Source organism: Primulina huaijiensis, chromosome 11 (genome assembly GCF_012295235.1).
Source record: "Primulina huaijiensis isolate GDHJ02 chromosome 11, ASM1229523v2, whole genome shotgun sequence".
In the NCBI taxonomy this organism is placed as follows: Eukaryota; Viridiplantae; Streptophyta; class Magnoliopsida; order Lamiales; family Gesneriaceae; genus Primulina; species Primulina huaijiensis.
Window position 1 is genome coordinate 3,021,704 of NC_133316.1, and position 11,826 is coordinate 3,033,529.

Sequence of the window (11,826 nt, forward strand, 5' to 3'; positions counted from 1 at the left end):
AAACCAAGTCATAGATATTATTATTACTTGGTAATAGGATAGCAGTAGGTTGACCTGAGTTTGGTCCTAACAAATTAACCTGAGATTTTTGAAGTATTCTTCCTACGTAGTGGTGGTTGGTGAGTTGAAATTTTTGCCATTTGTTGGCCTTCTGCGAATCTGCGTTCGTGTTTCAGTACTGTTTGTTTGGTCTTTTATTCAAAAAATGTGGTGCTTAATTACATTAAATTATTCAACTAGTTGTTCATCTCATATATAAAAAGAGAGGTAGGGAAACTGAGAGTTTGGACTCTTGAGACTTTGGTGCTCGAGCTATGGTATTGAGGATTAAGCCAGCTCGAGATTGATCGGAGTTCATTAGCATTTTTTTTAATAATCGGAGTGCTAACATAACATCAGATATTATTAATATATACGATATTGATAGGAAAAAAAGTAGATTAATTACAAATGAAGCAAATTTATCATAGTAAGCTAGAACTTGAGTAATTAGATGATCATGTTCTATTGAGCTCGTGTCGATCAGGTTCAAAACCTCGTGTGTACATTAGAACCTGTTCGATTTATTTTACTTGGGCAAATTAATCTAAGCTAAGTAAAGAATGTGGATGTAGGAGTTAGGAGTAGTTGCTTTTCCAAAAGAAATTTTGATTTATATTAAGAAACTAATTAAAATATTTGTTTTCTTTCCTTTGTCTTTTCAAATTTATGTTATAATATTATCTTAACAAAAATTTTACTCTATCTCATCTTGCTTTATTTTAAAATGTTGTGCTAGTATAAAAAAAAAATACACAAAACTTTTATGAGACGGTCTCTTTAGTCAATTTTATGAGACGAATTTCATATTTATTCACACATGAAAAAATATTACTTTTTATTTCAAAATTATTACTTATTATTGGAAATATGAGCATGATTGACCCGTCTAACAAGGGTCTCACAAGAAACCTATTAAAAAATAGGCAAAAACTTATGTGAGACGGTCTCACGAGTCGTATTTTGTGAGATAGATCTCTTATTTGGGTCATACATGAAAAAGTATTACTTTTTATGCTAGATGTATTATTTTTTATTGTGAATATCGGTAGGGTTGATCCGTATCACAGAGAAAGATCCGTGAGACCATCTCACAAGAGACCTACTCTAAAAAATATATATGCATGAAGTGTTACTCAAGTTTTCATTGATTTTTTCAATAAAAAAGAAAATTAAATATCGTATTTATTTCAAAGATCTAATTAAAATAAGGTAATAGATTGATCTACACCATAGCATTAAATTAAATTGGAGATAAATCGCTAAACCAAAACATAAATTTATCTTAACTCTTTAAACACAAAAATTTTATTTAAACTCCTTAAAACAATGAAAATTACAAAAATACCCTTATTTGTTGATTTTAATTGATTGATTTCTTAGGGCTAGAAATTGTATCAAAGTTTAGGTAAAATTATTTCAAACAAGCAGAATTATTTATTAATGTATAATAAAATGTTTGAGGAGGATATTTTTCTTAAATAATATGGATCCGAACACATGTTCGATATTAATTATTTGAAAAAATTATTCCAATATTTTGGAATATTTGAAAAAAGTAAATCTAACCAAGGTTAGATATCGAGAGCAAGATGAAACTTATCAGAATCCAAAGAAAAACACACAAAAAAGCTTAGCTAACTAAAAAAAAAATTTGTAAAAACCTTCCAAAAATGGTTATCTCTGAAGATGAAGATGATTTGTTATTATACACAGATGTCAGTGATCATTGGTGGGCAGCAGTTTTAACAAAGCTCACAACATAAGGAAAACAACTGTGTGGATTTCTTAACAAGGATGGATAGCGGTGATATTGATGTCATCATAAAAATGCAAAGGTATTTGAGAGAACATCTTGAAATGCTTCAAAATGAGTTCAACAAACTTGTCTTAAATACAGAATTTGCGGGTAGGCTACAACAAGTCGTTAAAAAAATTGTTTCTAGTCGAATTACAGGATATTCTACGGTTTGTAATACCAAGACCTATCCTCAAAGGCATTTAGAAGCCACTAGTTTCCCAAATAGAGAGTTTTCAATTACATGACTCTATACCCGGAGAAAGGGATTAAAATACCCCTAGCACAAGTGTTAAGTCGGGATCATCTCCGGATGAGTTGGCCAAAACAAAAATTGAAACTACATATCCTTATCTCAAGTCTTCACGTCAACCTTTCACCTCGGGGATTGAAGAGAAAGATCAACCTTATACCTCATATAGATAAGGGTAAGTCTAAGGTTGGTACTAATGAATATGCAGTGTCTCCATTTCATGAATATCAACAGAACCGGAAGAAATTGAAAACAAGAATACGCATTAACCCAGCTATAATCCGGGTTGATGTAGCATGAAAATATCTAAGGTATGGATGAAACCAAATTCATATCTAAAGGAGGTTCAAGCATGATATGGATTCGTGGCTCTCATCTCAGTTTATACTACATCACCCAGCTTCTCAAAATTTTCAAGATTACCTAAGTGGATCCATGAAAACTGATCATGAAACATGAGCAAACAACGACTATTTGTCCAGATGAGACATTTTGGAGCTATACTTTTTCAGTACAGTACCAGAACCAGCCGAAAAAAACTCACACGAATCCTTTCATTTTATCAAGCTAATGAGACCAGATAAGAATGTTCAAAAATTTAACAAGGATCCTCCAAAAGAAGTAGCACCCCTTGTTGTTTCAATAACTGAAAATGGAATGTCTTCCGGAATATAGTGGGGTCTATGGATATGTCTAACCGAGATAAACAAAGTCAAGTTACTATTTAATTTTTATCATAATTCTGTAAATGGATATTTTATGTTAAATATTATGACAGGAAAAACAATAAGTCTTGCAGAAGACCTATTTGAAAAGAAAAAAAATCTTTTGTTGAATAACAAGCTATCGGGAAGCAAAGAAACTCGTCGTAAATTCTGTAACATGGCTCATGTGGGAAGATGGTCAGAAAGCATCTGTCCAGAATACCCAAACCAAAAAGAGCCATAATTCGAGTGAGGTTTTCGACCAAGATCTAAATGAAAAACATAATGCAGAGACTAGTCCAAGTGTTGAAGAGCCACACCAAAAACAATTTCATGGGGGTCCATGCAAAAGCAGAAGATTCCTCGACAAAGATAAAACAGGCATGTGATCCAATCACTCTATTAATATAGGATGAACCACCACTAAAAGACTATTCCACTAACTGGAGGAAAGATGGATCACTCAACCACCCATAAAGATAAGTCACCAATGAATGGTGTAACGGACCACCACTCCCAAGATGTCAACCACAACTAGCAGAATAATTCACAAGATTTGAAGTTTTGATTTCACATCCACCAAGACTTCTATATATATCAAGACAGAAAGAAGACGAAGACATAATCTAACCTTTTCATTTTCTTTCAAATAAATTGTAATATTTTTCTTTCTAAATTTATATGTTGTATTCTGGCTACTATAAGTAGCTAAACAACTTCATTATCCTCTAGAGGGGGTTACTATATAATAATAGTTGTATGTTTGAATTAAAAGATCAAGACTTATTGCCCATCGCTTGTATTATTTTCAAATTGAAATGCTTTACTATACACCTTGAGATAGGAAACGAAACAATGTTGTGCTAGGTGATGTTGAAAGAATCTACGTCAGGAACCATCTGTTGCGACTGCATAATTAGGCTGTGAGGAGCAGTCTGTAAAATCCAGTTGATACAACCCGACGATACTTCGGACAAAGAGGAAAACTGTTCAATTTATTTTACGAAAGCATGATGAGTCATAATTTATTGGTCTGATGATAATTAATTCGGGCTTCTAATTATTTAAATTTCGATTTTAGTCCAATAATTTTATTTCATTGTCAATTTTAGTCCTGCAATATCTTGCTGCACCTGATGTGATTGATGTCATATTAACACACTAGTTAAAAACTAAATATACTAAAATTGTGAAATGAGCAATGTTATGGAGTAAGATCGAAATTTGACTAGTTAAATTACTAAAAACACAATTAGATCAACTTATAAGATAAATTTTGTTATTTTCTCCTTAAGACGAGGATGATTAAGGACAAATAATATGTGATAAAAAAAATATTATAAAAACTGGTTAAGGAATACGAAAGCTGTCATTGTAATAAAAATTTTATTGTCTTTAAAAAAACTGTTATTAAAATTAGAGAAATAAATCTGAAAATTTCCCTTTTATTTCTTCCTTAGGCAAAAACTTGTGTGAGACGGTCTCACGGATTGTATTTTGTGAGACGGATTCTTATTTGGATCATCCATGAAAATGTATTACATTTTATGCTAAGAATATTACATTTTATTGTGAATATCGATTTGGTTGACCCATCTCACAGATAAAGATTCGTGAAACCGTCTGACAAGAGACCTACTCTTCTTCCTAATATGAGTTGAACTTGTAAGTGAAGAACAATCAACCCAACAATTTATCTGAAGAGTTCTGATAGACGCCACCTCACTAGCACAATATTTTCTACCCAATCAAAAATATTTATCACATAAAATTAGTTATTTATTCATTAGAATTATCATCATAATTAATTTGTAAGGTCTTTGTCTCCTTTTAATATACAAATCCCAAATCTATATAAGAAATATTTTGTTATAATATGTTTGATTATGTTTAGAGGCACAAGAAATATGTATGTGTGTGTATATTATATATTTTAATATTCAAATTCCAAATCAAAAAGAAATATTTTGTTATAATATGTTTAATTATGTTTAGAGGCACAAGAAATATATAAATATATATATATATATATATATATATATGAATAAGTATATATAAGTGCAAAATCCATTATTAATTCTGGGTAATTATTTAATCGAGCGATGATGGAGCATTTTACCATGAAGATTACGTTTTACATAGGATGTATTAATAAATTGTTTGGTAAGTGAAAATTCCAATTTGATGATTAAATAACTAAAAATCTAGCTCCTATACCAAAAAAAATTAAAAAGTTAATAATATGTAAGCTAAGTCAAACTTATACTCGGAAAAGATCGCTCGCTTCTGGTAAAGAAGCACATCGAAAATTCAAATATTGATATAAAAAAATAATGTGAAAAAGATTTTAAAGTCAAATATATAGTTTAAAATGTAGAATAGATAACAAGATAAGTATAAATTATAAAAGAATAAAACCCTTGCTTGAGTTATTATTTGAATTATTTGATTATAAATGGTATCCGGATTACTAATATATATGTGGATAATTATTTGAAATAAATGGTTAACGAAAGAAATATAATTCAAATTATCGCAAAATAAGCTTCTAACGTTAAATATTGAGTAGGTCTCTTGTGAGACGGTCTCACGAATCTTTATCTGTGAGACGGGTCAACCCTACCGATATTCACAATAAAAAGTAATACTCTTAGCATAAAAAATAATATTTTTTCATGAATGATCAAAATAAGATATTTGTGTAATAAAATACGACCCGTGAAACCATCTCACACAAGTTTTTGTCATGAATAAACATACAAAAACTCTATTGAGACCGTCTCACGGGTTAATCCGATATTTACCAAACTCCCATCATTCGTACGATTATTAGTCCGATATTTTACCAAACTCCCAAATACGAGAGAGACATCAAATTCGAAAACCATTCACATATAGTGCAATTCATTCATAGGAAAATTAATTGTCCACAACTGTACTAGAAGAAAATTCACGTTGGTCAATTCTTCACCTAACTAAGCCGTCAATTAAATCAAGATTTAGGTTCTAACCCGCGGATCAAGTTCAACACGTACATCGAGTTGAATTTTTAAGTGAACTAAATTGGTAATATATATATATATAATTAGTCTCTTGTGAGACGATCTCACGAATTTTTATCTGTGAGACGAGTCAACCCTACCGATATTCACAATAAAAAGTAATATTCTTAACATAAAAAGTAATATTTTTTCATTGATGGCCCAAATAAGAGATTCGTTTCACAAAATACGACCCGTGAGACTGTCTCACACAAGTTTTTGTCATATATATAAATTATACCACAGTAAGTATATGTATATATATAGATTATATATATATATATATATATATATATATATACACACACACACTTAGTGTGGTATAATTAACCATAAAACTTATAATTCTCGATTTTTTTTTTGAAAGTATTTTATCATGTAGGAGAATGTATATGCATAGCGCATTCAATAGAGTTTTCATTTGTTAGAATATGTTAGGTTCACATAAAATTTATATTTTATTTTTTTATTCAATAATGACTTTTTTGCATAGATTCACACCATATTTGTAAAAAAAATTATATGTTAGAACAATACATTGTTGGCTGTAACGAGGAGTGAGGAGAAGTATTCTTCACCGCGTAACATCGATTTAATTAAAATAAGTCAGCCTTTGGATTTGAGCAAAACTTGGACTTTTTGTATTATTTATTGGGTAAATTTCAAATAAATCTTTCAAATCTTAGTTTATTTAAAATTTACTCTTTTATTTATTAATAAGAGTTAGTCTAAGCTCTCTGTTATATTTAGGATTTTGTAAAGTCATCTTTGAACCCCTTTTTCAGTGTGTGACATTGTTATACATATTGAGTCTGTCCAGAAGATAGGGTTACGCAAGATTTCCAGCATATATACCATGAACTAGAGTTTTTTTAATAGCTCATTATGCTTCCGTATAATAAATTAAAAATTTTATCTCTTTGACTGGAATGTCGTCGGATTGTATCCATCGGGTTTTAAACACTGCTCCTCACATCCTAATGACGCAATCGCAACAGATGGTTCCTGACGTAGATCCCTTCGACAACACTTAGCACAACCCTATATCGCATAGTAGCACAACCCTATATCGTTTCCTATCTCAAAATGCATAATAAAGAATTTTAATTTCGAAAATAATACATGAGAGAATTTATAAGCATTGATTATTTTATCCAAACATACATCATATTATTACATAGTAGCCTCCTGTAGATGAGGAGAAACTTATTTAATTACTTATAATAGCTAGAATTACAACATACATAAACAGAAAATATTAAAAAATTTATTTTGAATGAAAATGAAGAGGTCGAACGATGCCTTCATTTTCCTTCTGTCCTGATATATAGAAATCTTGGTGGATTTGAAATCTGGACTTCAAACTTGTGAATTGTTTTTCCAGTTGTGGCCGACAACATTTTTAGTTAATAACCACCAGTTAGTTGTCTGTCATGTTGTACTGGTTGAGTGGTCCATCATCTACTAATAGAGTGATTGGATCACATGTCTTCTTTACCTTTGTCGGAGAATATTTTGTTTTTGTATAGTCCCCGAGGAAAACATGACTTTTGTGGACCTTCACCACTTAGACTTATCTATGAATTATGTTTTCAGTCAGATCTAATCCAAAAGCATTTCCCAAATTCTGACTCGTTCTAGTTTGGGCATTTTGGGCAGATTCTTTCTGACCATTTTCCCACATGAGCCATATTGTAAATTTTCATATGAGTTTCTTTACTCTCCGACAGTTTGGTGTTCTATATAAGATTTCTTTTCTTTTCAAATATTTCTTTTAAAAAGCTTGTAGTTTTTCCTGTCATGTTATTTAACAGAAAAGATCTATTTATAGAATTTTAATAAAAACTTAAATGGAAACTCGACTTTGTCCATCTCTATGAGACAGACCCATATTCCTTATGCTCGTCGAATAGAGATATCGTCTTCAGTGAGTGATGAAACAAAAGATGTTTAGGCAAGAGCCTCAAATTCATATAATGTTGTTTACCTCCTTGGGATAGGAATTTGATTTCATCCACATCTTATGATATTTTTCTACTGTATCAACTCAGATTGTGGCAGGATTGATGTTAGGTAAGAATTTAATGGAGTGAGAACAACATTAAATTAAATAATAATAAACTCGTTATCCCACATCGAAAGATTTTAAAAAGCTGGACGAGAGAATTAGTTATAAATAGAGCTCAATTCCTTCAGTTATTGTATCCCAAAATCAAAAGCTTTTCAGCTTTGATAAAAAGAGAGTGCATAGAAAAAAGAGTGTATTTTTTTCTTGAGTGCGGGAATTCTCTTGTGTGAGTTAGAGAAATTATTTTCTCGGTATACTCGGGTTGGGAGTGTGAGAAATATTGAGTGTATTGGTGTATACACTTGTTGTAATATTTCTTCCAGTTATAAAAGTTGCAGTGCTCCGTGGACGTAGCCTATATTGGGTGAACCACGTAAATCTTTGTGTTCTTGTTGATTATTTTATTCTGCATTTTTGGGTACTATTATCATCGTGATCGGCATCGTTTCGGTGTAATTCTCCAACAATTGGTATCAGAGCCTTGTTGTGAAAATTCTTAAGAATTCTGAGTATGCTCTGTGGTTGCAGCTTTGTCTGATCTTCCACATCAGAAAAGATTTTTTAGATTTTTGCTAAGGCTAGAGAAGTGATGGCCGGAGATGATGGATCGGGACCGGGAATCAACAAGTTCGACGGTACAGATTTTACGTTCTAGCGACTACAAATTATTGATTATTTGTACAGCAAGAAGTTGCATCAACCTCTATCTGGAAAGAAGTCGGAAAAGATGGAGGATGATGACTGGAAGCTTCTTGACCGACAAGTGTTAGGTGTAATACGATTGACCCTAACGAAGAACGTGACACATAACGTGGCGGAGGCAAAAACAACGGAGGAGATGATGTCCATTTTGTCGGACATGGACGAAAAGCCATCGGCAAATAATAAAGTACATCTCCTGAAGAAGTTATTTAACTTGAAGATGAGAGAAGATGAATCGGTGGCTAAACATATCAATGAATTCAACACGATTGTTTCACATCTGACATCGGTTGAAATTAAATTTGATGATGAGATTCGGGCACTTATTTTTTTGGAGTCTTTACCAGACAATTGGGAACCAATGCGGGCAGCGGTTAGCAACTCTGTTGAAAAAAGAAAGCTATAATTCAATGATATCAGAGATCAAATTCTTGCTGAAGAAGTTCGCAGGATGGATTCGGGTGAAGGAACATCATTGAGATCTGCTCTAAATCTCGAGAATAGAAGAAGGGGCAGGAGTGGCGAAAAGAGTTTTAACCAATGGCATGGTAGGTCCAAGTAAAGAAATGGAAAAGACAAAAGCAACTTTGAAAAGAATGTGAAGTGCTGGAGCTGTGGTGAGACCGGTCATTTGAAAAAGAATTGCAGATCAACAAAGAACGACACTGATGTTGTTACTGAGGAGGTACATGATGCTCTATTACTATCCATGGAAAGCTCGGTTGATTCTTGGGTTATGGACTCGGGAGCTTCGTTTCATACCACTAGTAATCGTGATGTATTCGATAATTACATTGCGGGAGATTACGGAAAAGTTTTCCTGGCTAATGGAAAACCTTTGGAAATAATTGGTATGAGTGATATCCGGATGAAGATGACAAATGGATCTGTCTGGAAAATCAACAAATTAAGGCATGCACCAAAGTTGACACACAATCTGATTTCAGTAGGACAGCTTGACGACGAAGGTAATAAGGTGACCTTTGGTGATGGTTCTTGGAAAGTAAAAAAGGGAGCCATGATTGTTGCTCGAGGAAAGAAAACTGGAACACTTTATATGACTTCCAGTTTGAGAAATAAATTAGCGGCTGTGGATGCTGGAGCTAATTCAAGTCTATGGCATAGTAGGCTTGTGCATACGAGTGAGAAGGGAATGAAGATGCTTGTTTCAAACGCAAAGCTACCGGAATTAAAGATCGTTGAACACAAGCTGTGTGAAGCTGTATTTTTTGGAAAGCAGAAAAAAGTGAGCTTTTCGAAAGAGGTTAGAGAACCGAAATCAGCGGATTTGGAGCTGGCACATACTGATATATGTGGACCATCTCTTGTGACATCTCTTGGAGATCACTCAAGATATTATGACACTACTGTTGACGATTCGAGCAAGAAATTTTGGGTTTATTTTGTGAAAATAAATCGGATGTTTATGAGACTTTTAAACAGTCGGAGTTAGCCATAGAAGATGTAATGGATTCACTGTCATCCAATCACATGTGGGAGTTGCCAGAATTTCCTGAAGGTAAAAAGGTTTTACATAGCAAGTGGGAGTACCGGTTAGAACATGACGGTAGCAGGCGGTACAAAGAAATACTTGTAAAAGGTGAAAAAAAAGTCATTGGTTACACTGATATTTTCTCTCTGGTGGTAAAGTTAACTACTATCAGGAGTGTACTTGTATTGATGGTAAAAGAAAATTTACATCTGGAACAGTTAGATGTAAAGACGAGATTTCTTCATGGAAAGCTAGATGAAGAAATGAATCAATCACAGAGATTTTGAAGTACGGGAAAAAAAGAGAATGATGTGCAAACTTCAGAAGAGTTTGTATGGTCTCAAACAAGCTCCAAGACAGTTGTACAAGAAGTTTGATGGTGTAATGAATAATGATGGTTTTCTGAGGTAGCAGGCTGATCACTGTTGTTATGTGAAGCTTGATGGTTATTATATCATACTACTGATAAATGTAGATGATATGTTGATAGCAGGAGCTTGTCTGGAGGAGATTGATACACTCGAGAAAGAGTTATCAAAGGAATTTGCTTTGAAGGATTTGGATGCTGCAAAACAAATCCTTGGAATGGGGATCCTTAGAGATCAGGTGAATGGAGTCTTGAAGCTTGAAAAGATTCCTGGAAGTAAGAATCCAGCTGATATGCTCACGAAGGCTGCTATCATTGAAAAACTGAAGTTGTGTTTGACTTCAGTTGGTCTCCTGGACTAACAAAGGAGATATGAGCTGCTGCACTGATGGTGTGAAGACATGATTGAAATCAAGTCTTCAAGTGGGAGAATTGTTAAGTAAGAATTTATGGGGTGAGACCCACATTAAATTAAATAATAATAAACTTGTTATCCCACATCGAAAGATTTTAAAAAGCTGGACGAGGGAATTAGTTATAAAAAGAGCTCAATTCCTTCAGTTATTGTATCCCAAAATCAAAAGCTTTTCAGCTTTGATAAAAAGAGAGTGCATAGAAAAAAGAGTGTATTTTTTTTTGAGCGCGGGAATTATCATGCGTGAGTTAGAGAAATTATTTTCTCGGTATACTCGGGTTGGGAGTGTGAGAAATATTGAGTGTATTGGTGTATACACTTGTTGTAATATTTCTTCCAATTATAAAAGTTGCAGTGCTCCGTGGACGTAGCCTATATTGGGTGAACCACGTAAATCTTTGTGTTCTTGTTGATTATTTTATTCCGCATTTTTGGGTACTATTATCATCGTGATCGGCATCGTTTCGGTGTAATTCCCCAACAGTTGATACATATTTTTTTTCAATTTCTCTCAGTTTTGTTGATATACCTGAAATAGAGAAAATATAAGCTCGTTAGTACCAACCTTAGGTTTTCCCTTATCATTTTGAGTTCTAAGGTTGATCTCTCCTTCTTAAATCTTCGAGGTGAAGGGTTGACTTGAAGGCTCGAGATAAGGATCCGGAGTTTCAATTTTTTTCTTTGACTTAAACATCTAAAGATGATCTCGACTTAGCACTTGTGCTAGAAGTACTTGAATCCTCTACTCTAGGTATAAAGCTATGTATCGAAAACTCTCTATTTAATAAACTAGTGGTTTCTCAATAGCCTAGAGGATAGACTTTTGCAATACATCTCATAGCTGAGTATGTGCATATAAAAAAACCTATTATTTGGTAAATCAAGGTTCTTAAACAGCCATAATTTTTTGCGTGATCGCTAAAAGTTTCAATTTAGTAAATTACTCC